The 9336-nt window shown below is 46.1% G+C and overlaps 1 pseudogene; it reads right to left on the minus strand.

Moving 5' to 3' along the window:
• LOC146183682 (putative fatty acyl-CoA reductase CG5065) overlaps window positions 1-8114 on the minus strand; it is a 32805-nt pseudogene extending 24691 nt beyond the window's left edge.
• Between the last annotated feature and the right edge of the window lie 1222 nt (window positions 8115-9336).

Here is a 9336-nt window from a genome sequence, read left to right on the forward strand (position 1 = left end):
ACGAGCCATGCTGTGTGGCTCAGAGGCAACGTCTCTGGCTTTTGACAGACTACATTTTACGGCGGAATTTCGCCTGAATATGTCGATTTCATTGCCCCCATCAGATATCCTACTAAGCAGCAAGTTCGGTACTGAAACAACTGTACATTAACTGCATTAAGCATTACTGAAGCGTTGCGACCGCTATAAACAATGCTGAATGCGTGGGTTTGGCAATTAGGACAAATATACCGACCTTTCCAACGAACCCGGTTCCTCCAGTGATGAATAGGACGCGATCATGGTAGAAGTGCGCCACAAGGGAATCCTCTTGTCCTTCGGCAACAACTGCCAACGGTGGTCTCAGCTGCGGCTGATCGTCCATGTTGGACTGTTCTGTGTAGGAAGCTGCAGCGTAGAAAATAATCATTTCCATGTCAAAGTGCATTCATATGCACAAAAACATATTCGCAGATTTTGTAACGCCGGTATGAACTATAGATCTTTGTTGTAGAACATCTTATGTATTGAGCCTTAATTAGTTCTCAAACATGTACAGGCTAGTGTGTCCTACCGTGAAGCTTAGTTCTCGCAAACACAAAGAAGGTTAAGCATATGCTAATGATTTAATCATAAGGTTAAATATATGGGTTCGTGCTCTTTCCGTCATTGCGGCTTTTGCTATGATTATCGGGCAGCAAAATATTTCGCGTACTCTGAATACGCGTATTTCTTATACTCTCGAGGAAAAACCTTGTTCGTTCAACCGAACTCTTCTGTGTTCTGAGCAGTCGGCTCGACCGCTGCCTAAATTTATGTTTTTTTTTTCCACTTTACGCTAAATAAATAGCCGATCAAAGGTATTTCCAATAAACTGAATGACCTCGCGTATGATTTAAAAATAGCTACGAGTGTTCGTCTTATTATTACAACATTGGTTTAGTTGTTTTTTTTTTTAAATTAGTTTCCTTTTAGACAGGTAAGCGCTAGGTCACATTGCCTAAATTCAAAAAAATTGAACAAATGCCACATTAGACACCATCTGTCTTCCCTTAGGCCTGTCTTTCCTTACCACTGCTCTCAGCTGGGAGGCAACCGGAATTAAAGGCATTGTGCGCATGTTGGCTTGTCACAAGGACTCTCAGTGATTCTGCAGAGGCTATTAATAAAGCACTTCGAGGTGACCACACAACAGATGTGATGCAATCCAGTACGCATGGAAGACAGCTAAGGCGTGATCTCAGCCATTGCTAAATGTATTCGCTTTTCTTCCACTTTCAAGGTGTCATAGCTGGTAGTAATACAGTAATCCCATGGGTTGTAAATTACCTGCCAGCCCAACAAGTATGACTCATCTACAAACTGTGCATAGAAGAAGGTAAACTGCGCCACCGGGCGATAAAAGAGAATTTGTGAGAACGGGTAGGAACACAGCACCAAACATAGTTGCTTCAGCCGCGTAGCTTATGAAAGTCTGAAACGATGGACCGACATTACGAATATTATCGTTTCACGAAATCTCCTAATTGTATCAACAGACATAGTTTAAGCCGGAATGGAATCCATCTTGGTGGCATGGTCAGCATTACCTCACTTCTGGTGCTGAGGCCTTGTTACTTATCTTGAAATATGCATGGTGCCGTTTCCTGAAGCTTCAGCGTCGAAAAAACTACACAAAACCTTTTATCACAACAGCAATTCTGTGCTGTTTTTTGAACGGCAACTTGTCCGGACAACAGAATTTTCTTTAGTAACATCAGACAGAGTTTCGTGTAGTTACAACCTAAATGTACTACTAACTACACAATTGTCGGACATTACGACAGAACTATTGAACCTTTTGCAGTAATTTTGACGCGGTTCTGTAGTTGTTTTTTTTCACTGAGTGTTAAATATTTTGCGTATATATAGAAACATTTTACTCAATTAATAATTGTAAATAACAGCTTCTGTGGAGCAAATGGCTAGCGCTGTACGTCTGAACGCCAATGACAAAGGTTCAAATCTTATTTTTTGTAGTTACTAGGTTACATACATACATACATACACACACACACATATATATATATATATATATATATATATATATATATATATATATATATTGTTACGTTACAAGTCTTCGTGGAACACGGGACGTCGGGGACACTGTGTCAGCAGTCCGTCGTCTGGCTCAGCGTGCGCACTATTTCCTTTTTTTTTTCTTTCCTAGCGCATCTTCATCTTCTTTGCGGCCCGTTACCATTTTGTTTACACCTGCGCAGCCGAATCGCACCGGGGCCGTTACGAGGTCTCATGAGTATGGCAGGGTTTCAAGCGCGCAACATAGAAAAGTTCTGTTTTTTTTTTTTTTTTTTTTTTTTTTTTTTTTTTTTTTTTGCGAACAAGGACATGTCGCAGTGCGGCGTGGAATCTCGTAGGTCACATCACTGATGCGGTTAATAATTACGTGAGATCCATCGAAGTGAGCCAACAGTTTCTGGTGAAGGCCACGCCTTTATAGCGGTTATCAAATCCAGACAGCATCGCCCGGAGCGTAGGTAACATGCCGACGGCGCTTATCGCAGCGTTCTTTGAAGCGCTCTTGCGACGCAATGGTCCGCAGGCGCGCCAGTCGCCGAGCTTCTTCTGCGAGGCACACAGGGTCTCAGCGATGCAGGGTTCGTCAGTATGGGAATACGGTAGTAGGGAATACGGCAGTATGGTGTCCAGGGTATAGCGTGGTGGCCGGGGCGTAGAGAAGAAATAAAGGACCATAGCCGATAGTATCATGAGTCCATGTATTAAAAGCATACGTGACAAAAAGCAGGAACGTGTACCAGTTACTGTGATCCGGAGCCACGAACATTGAAACCTTATTTGTCAACGTCCTGTTTATGCGCTCCATCAAGTCGTTCGTTTCGGGTGATAGGGTGTGGAGCGGCGAAAATTCGTTGCACATAGACGCAGAGCTCCTCGACAACATCCGCCATAAACTGACGCCCACGGTCACTTATTAGAAATAGCGGTGGTCCATGGCGTAAAATAACTGAGCGGAGCAGAAAGAGCGAGACTTGGTGGGCTGCAGCCCATGGGATAGACGCCGTTTCGTAGAACCGAGAGGGATAATCGGCGCAAACGACAATTCAGCGGTTGCCAAAGCAAGACTTTGGAAATGGGCCCAGTAGATCGATGCCGACTTGCTCAAATGGCACACTGTGAAGTGCCACAGGGCGAAACAGCTCAGCGAGAGCAAATGTAAGGTGTTTGTGGTGCTGAAATTGTGTGCAACTGGCCACATATATCTCTCATTGGTCGATCGAATTTTAGGCTAATAAAAGTGTTCTTGGGCGCGGCGGAGCGTCCAAGCCGATCCGAGATGACCGGACATGAGATCGTCTTGCGGTGCGCGCAAAACAGATGAACAGAGGCTTTGCGGACCTACACGTAGAAAACGTGTTCCCACTGAAGAATATTTTTCTTCCCCAGGATACCATCGCCCATAGAAAAACGGCCGGTACCTGGACGTGTCTATGGGGCGTTGTAGAAAGGCGTGATGCCCGGATCTTTTGCTGTTCCGATTTAAATACTTGAAGGTCCGGAAACTCTGTAACCACAACCAAAATGCAATCATCGAAGTTGTCGGTGTCGCACTCAGAGGGGGCTAGGGGAAGCCGTAATAGACAGTCTGCATCGGCGTGCCGTCGGCCGCTCTTATTCACCATCAAGAAAGCATACTCTTGGAGGCGAAAGGCCCATCGCGCGAGACGACCATTGGGATCCCAAAGGTTGACAAGCCAGTAGAAAAAGTGATGATTGGTTACAATTCTGAATAGGTGGCCGTGTATGTACGACCGATACCGCTGGATGACGAAGACCACTGCTAGATATTCCTCCTTAGTAACTGTGCAGTTCCGCTTGGACTTGCTTAAAGTACAGTTTGCTTATGCAATAACATGTTCTTGCTCATTGCAGCGCTGAATCAAAATAGCCCCAACACCAACACCACTCACATCCGTGAGAATTTCTGTCGGCGCTGCAGGATCGAAGTGGCGTAGAACAGGATGCGATGTCAACAGGAACTTCAGCTTACGAAAGGAGGCTTCACATTCGGAGGTCCTTTCGAAAGAAGCACCTTTGCTTTACAGACTCGTCAGAGGGGTGACAATATCAGCAAAGCGGTGTACAAAACGACGAAACTAAGAACATAACCCCAGGAAACTGCGAACAGTCTGACAGTCTGGGGTGGCCTAAACAATTCGACAGCCTCCATTTTCTGGGGATCAGATCGCACGCCATGTTCGTCAATAAGATGCCCAAGCACCACTGCCTGCCGCTCTCCAAACCGGCACTTTTTGGATTTAAGAATAAGGCCGGCGTGACGCAAACAGTCTAGGACAACAGCTAGGCGTTCGTTGTATTCATTAAAAGCCTTTTCAAAAATAACTACATCGTCTAGGTAACACATACAATCGTCCCATTTTAAACACCGAAGCACCGTGTCCATAAACCTTTCAAAAGTTGCCGGCGCGTTGTAAAGGCGGAAGGGCACAACATTGAATTTAAAAAGACTTTCTGGCGTGACAAATGCCGTTTGTTTTCTTATCATCAGGGTGCACAGGAATCTGCCAGTAAATGTATCTTAAATCGACGCAAGAAACGTCCGAGGCAGCAGAAAGACAATCTAGGGCGTCGTCTATGTGAAAGAGGGGATACACGTCTTTCTTAGTGATGGCGTTCAGACGTCGATAATCCATGCAGAACCACCCCGTACCGTCCTCCTTGCGCACTAAAATTACAGGAGCCGCCCATGGACTGCAAGACTCCTGAATAACCCCCTTGCGGAGCATTTCTCGGACTTGTTCATTGAGGATCCTATGCCCTTGCGCTCGGATGCTGATACTCTATAAGGTTTCTGGAGGAGCGGGTGGTAAACACCGGTGTCGAGTATATGACGAATTCAAGAATCAGGTATAGAAGCAGGCCCAGAGTGCTGGGCGAAGCAAAAACAGGTGAGTATTGCAGTAGGAGGTCCACCAGGGCTTAGCGTTCAGTACTACTCAGACTGGCATTCACCCTGCGAGCAATTGTCGATTCTGGTGACGAAGGCGGAAGATGTTCAGTTGAAGCAACTTTGACCGATGCCCCAGCGGTGGCATATCATGTCCACAGAAGGCAAACTTCAATCCACCTGGTAGAACAGCAATCTCATGGGAGCAATTGATTGTCCGAACCACGCACGACCGTTTACTACAGTTATCAAACAATGAGGCAAAAGTACATTCCTCTTAACACACGCCAAAGAAATAGGCTGTACTGGGGCTTCAAAGGTGTCATTATTATGAGGCGATGGGTGAACTGGGGGGGACGCACACTGCAGTCCACGATGGTACGACTGTGTCATCGGAGACGCTGAATACAGTTTCTACATCGCACGAACTTTTTAGGAGATTAGGCACAAGATTCTGCTGAAAATATACCGCCCACTTCGACAGTCAACTGTAGGTCCAAGCCTAAAATCAGATCATCGGTGAAGCGGGCAATACCAATAAATTCCGCTTGAAAAACTGATCCGCCCAGTTCGAATTCTTCACTACACACTCCCAAAGGCTGCAACAATTAACCGCTAACTCCACAAAATGTTAATGTAGGGAGACACTGGAACATCGCTTTGCGCATTACCAACTGTTTAAATCCTAAATTCATTACTGAAACAGTTGCACCAGTATCCACAAAAGTCGATGTGACTATACAATCTCAAGACAGGTTAATTTTGTTGCATGCGACTTCACCTCCATCGGCCCGGTACCATTAATATATATATATATATCGCATATGTTTGCTTTCTTGTGCCTTTTTATGCTCTCTTAAGTGGTTTTCTCGCATTTTTGTCTTTCGTTTGGACAAGTAGTATGTATCAATCAATTCAAAACTTCCCACGTGGTGTTCCTTTTGTTTAGGCTGGGGAACGTTGTACCAAAATTCGCCGAATGGTAAGCCTTCAAACAACCCGGAACACCGGGGCTCTGTACCGATTAATTTCTTAAATACGCTCAATCGCGCACTCTTTTGGGACTGAGAAAACCTCGTCTATTTCGTAATCTTGTCGCCTTTAATAAACTGAAATTGCGTTTCTGTCGTCCGCTCATTCATCCTTGTACCAGACAGGGCTATTACTGAAAAAGCACTAATACGAAGACTTCGAACTTAGAAAAATCGTTTAATCCTTGTGCATCTGAGAGCGATAGCACTAGCAAAGCAATAGAGCAACCGAAATGAAAACCCGTTGGAGCGGAGCGTATTCAAACATAGAAATTTCTCGTGGGAAACGAGTACGGAAACTCGCAGTTATCACTATTTATTTTTCTTTAATTTTATGTTTGATAAAAATGGTGAATAAAAAGCTATGATAAATTCACCGTCAGTGGTACAACGATCGTGGCCTTGGTTAGGAGCTTCGCAGGAGCGGACAGCCGAGAAGTAATGGCAACAAACGCATCACAGCACTGGACGCCTCTCTCCTTCTCCCTTACTCCATCTTAATACACAGTGATTCGGTGGCAAGAATACTTAGCCGCATTCACCTTGTCTAGCTGCATCGGCCTTCCTGGTGCTTTTACGGCCGCTTTAATTGCTTGTTGGTAACCTTAGGATTGATCCCTGGTTTGTTGGAATGCCGTGTCTAGATCCTTGGACCCCCGACCTTAACAACCGGTAATGAGTTGGTAAGCACCAGTACGCTTCACAGAAATAGCAAGTCACCGCTAAAATATAAATTAGGCACATACTGCAGGACTGTCCCTTAGGTAATGCAAATTTCAGTGGCAGCTCTTGTGATGCGAGATGCTCTTATAAGTCGACGACGTGTAGACAGGGCTGTGAGGTGGGTGTGGGCAACGGGTAACGGGTAGGCGTACTCCATCCAAGGCCATGTTTTCTTTTTCATTCTTATGTTGCGTAGCCTTGCGCGGTCTGCCATCTGTTTATCTATATAATTAAATCGTACGGTAAAAGGAGACCTCAGTCGTGAAGTCACTGAGTTCAGACCAATTAGCACACCGCCTTCCTCCAGTCTCCTCTCTTGATCTGCTGTTTTCCTTTTAAAATCAGTCATGCAACCACCTCGTCCGGGCCATGCAGCTGAAAAATATGGTCTTACGAACTGTTTTGGTAAAACCAGAAACCACTGCACACCGAAATCCACACAAGCGCTCACCCAGCGCTCCTCTATCCCCGGCCTTGAGCCATCAAGACGAGTTGGAGATCAACGCATTCAACCACAGCATGCTGCCTGATGTGATTAGCTAGCTTCATACTCCCGCCTCCAGCGCTGACTAGGACAAAACGTTTTCCCCTCGAGTAAACCCTTATCAAAAAATGTTGGGACTTATGCTGGCACTCGGGCAGTTGAACAAATTATGACTCGACACCGCAAATGACCATATGAACAATAATATTATTCCTAACTCTCTCCAAGAAAGGCAGGGATGATTTGCTCACCAACTTGGGAGCGTTGACGCTCCCTCGTGGCTTCGGGAAGTCGCTCAATTGTTGGCGTTACGAATGCTGAAGGTCGGAGCGACGACATTGTCGTCAGCTCTGAAGCCTGAGCGAGCTCAGCATGTCCGAGTCCAAAGAAAGACATCCGTCTTGCGAGTTGAATTACTTAACGATTACCCGAACACAAAGTTCTATCAACCTTCAAATGACTACCCTGTTCTCCAGCTATTTTCTTGCTAAACAAGGAACTCACGGGGCGAGCAGCTCCCGCTGCCTTCACCTTCCGGGATCTCACAGACTGCTTCTGTTTCTCCGTATTGCAAGGAGAGGCCCATGCAGAACGATTTTGTAGTCAGATATATATCTTTGAGTGCCCTCGCCCACCTGCACCATCGAGCCAATAAAAACACAGTTGCAGTTTCCTCCTCAAAGTCACCGGTTGAACTGCCTTCCCAGCTTTGCTGCTTGTTCTTGCCAGACACACCTATGCTTCATACATTTTTCGCAGACCTTCGGAGTTGATTACGCAGCTTGACGCCGAAGTTGTGTCAACAATATTGGGTGTTGATGCGCTTCGCCTTACCTTCGGGGTCCATTTGTTGGCTTTTTGACAACTCTGAACCTTCAGGCAGCGTCGCATGCGGGCAGCCATGCATCGTACACTATCGCTCGGCTGAAGCACCTATTCAGCCTGTCATGCATTATTGCGTCCTCTCCCATCAACTGGCTGAGCGCCGGGTATCATTAAATGCAGCTTGGCTCTGTCAAATCTTCGCAACGCACGCTGTAACCCATTGCAGCAGATTAGAATTCGTCACGCTTTTTCAAAACCTTGACTGCCTTTTGCTGAACGGTCTTCAGCGCTCTTTTTGTTTTTCTTTCCGCGGGGAGACTATAGGGGCACTAAGAGGTTAGCCGTCGTCTACACTAAGAGCACAGTGACCCAATTGTCGTTCGCTTATCAGGTCCCGTTGTTCTGTTCCATAGACTCGTTTAGCATATGGCTTATGGGATATAACCTCTCAAACCAACTCAGCTTATGAGCAATGCCGCAGTGGAGGGTACCGGACAATTAGACAACCTGAGGTTTTTTAATGTGCGCTGACGTTGCACACCCCACCGACGCCTTGCTTTTCGCCTCCAGCGAAAAGCGGCCACCGCTTCCAGTATTCAATTCTGCAGCCTTGGGTATAGCAGTCGAGCACATTAACCGTTGCTTCACCGCAGCGGGACGCTGATATTAGCCACCTCTACAGAACAGAAAAAAAAAAGAATCTTCCTGCATGCCTCTTGACATCCCCGAGTCAAAGTTAAAGCGTCTGTCCCAGTCTAGAAACACCAGTGTTTTCAGTGAGCAACTGCGATTGTGGCTGCATTTAGTGCCGAACCACTCATACGTTTGTTGCTGCCGAGAAAAAAATTACCTGTACGTCGCTCGTTAGGCAATAAACTGTTCAATCACTTCTGCCAAAACTATGCTGGCATGGCTAACCATTTTGACCTTTTTCTTTGGTTGTGGGCCTACTTCACAGCATTATATGGCCGGTACATATCAGTTAGCGAGTGAGTAGTATTTACTATTGAATGAAGCTGTCACGATGGCCTATCAAGGGAGAGGGGCAGTAGGGGCAGGGAGGTCACATTTCGGTGTTACTACTTGCCTCGCGCGCAAACTCCCGGAGGGATTTTCTGCGTGGCCGATAACAGTCACCCCTTTTATAGGGTGGAAAGTTGAGCTGGTTGGTATATGATCTAGCGGCTAAAAACAGCATTAACCCGAGACGAATGACGGAGGGAACAGCGTCACATCCCCTGTGTCCTTTATCTCGTGCTAATGCAGTTTTTAGCCACAAGACCATTTTGGCCTTCGGCCTCACA

The sequence above is a fragment of the Amblyomma maculatum genome, chromosome 7 (assembly GCF_055883805.1).
Source record: "Amblyomma maculatum isolate TAMU_Amacu chromosome 7, ASM5588380v1, whole genome shotgun sequence".
Taxonomy (NCBI): Eukaryota; Metazoa; Arthropoda; class Arachnida; order Ixodida; family Ixodidae; genus Amblyomma; species Amblyomma maculatum.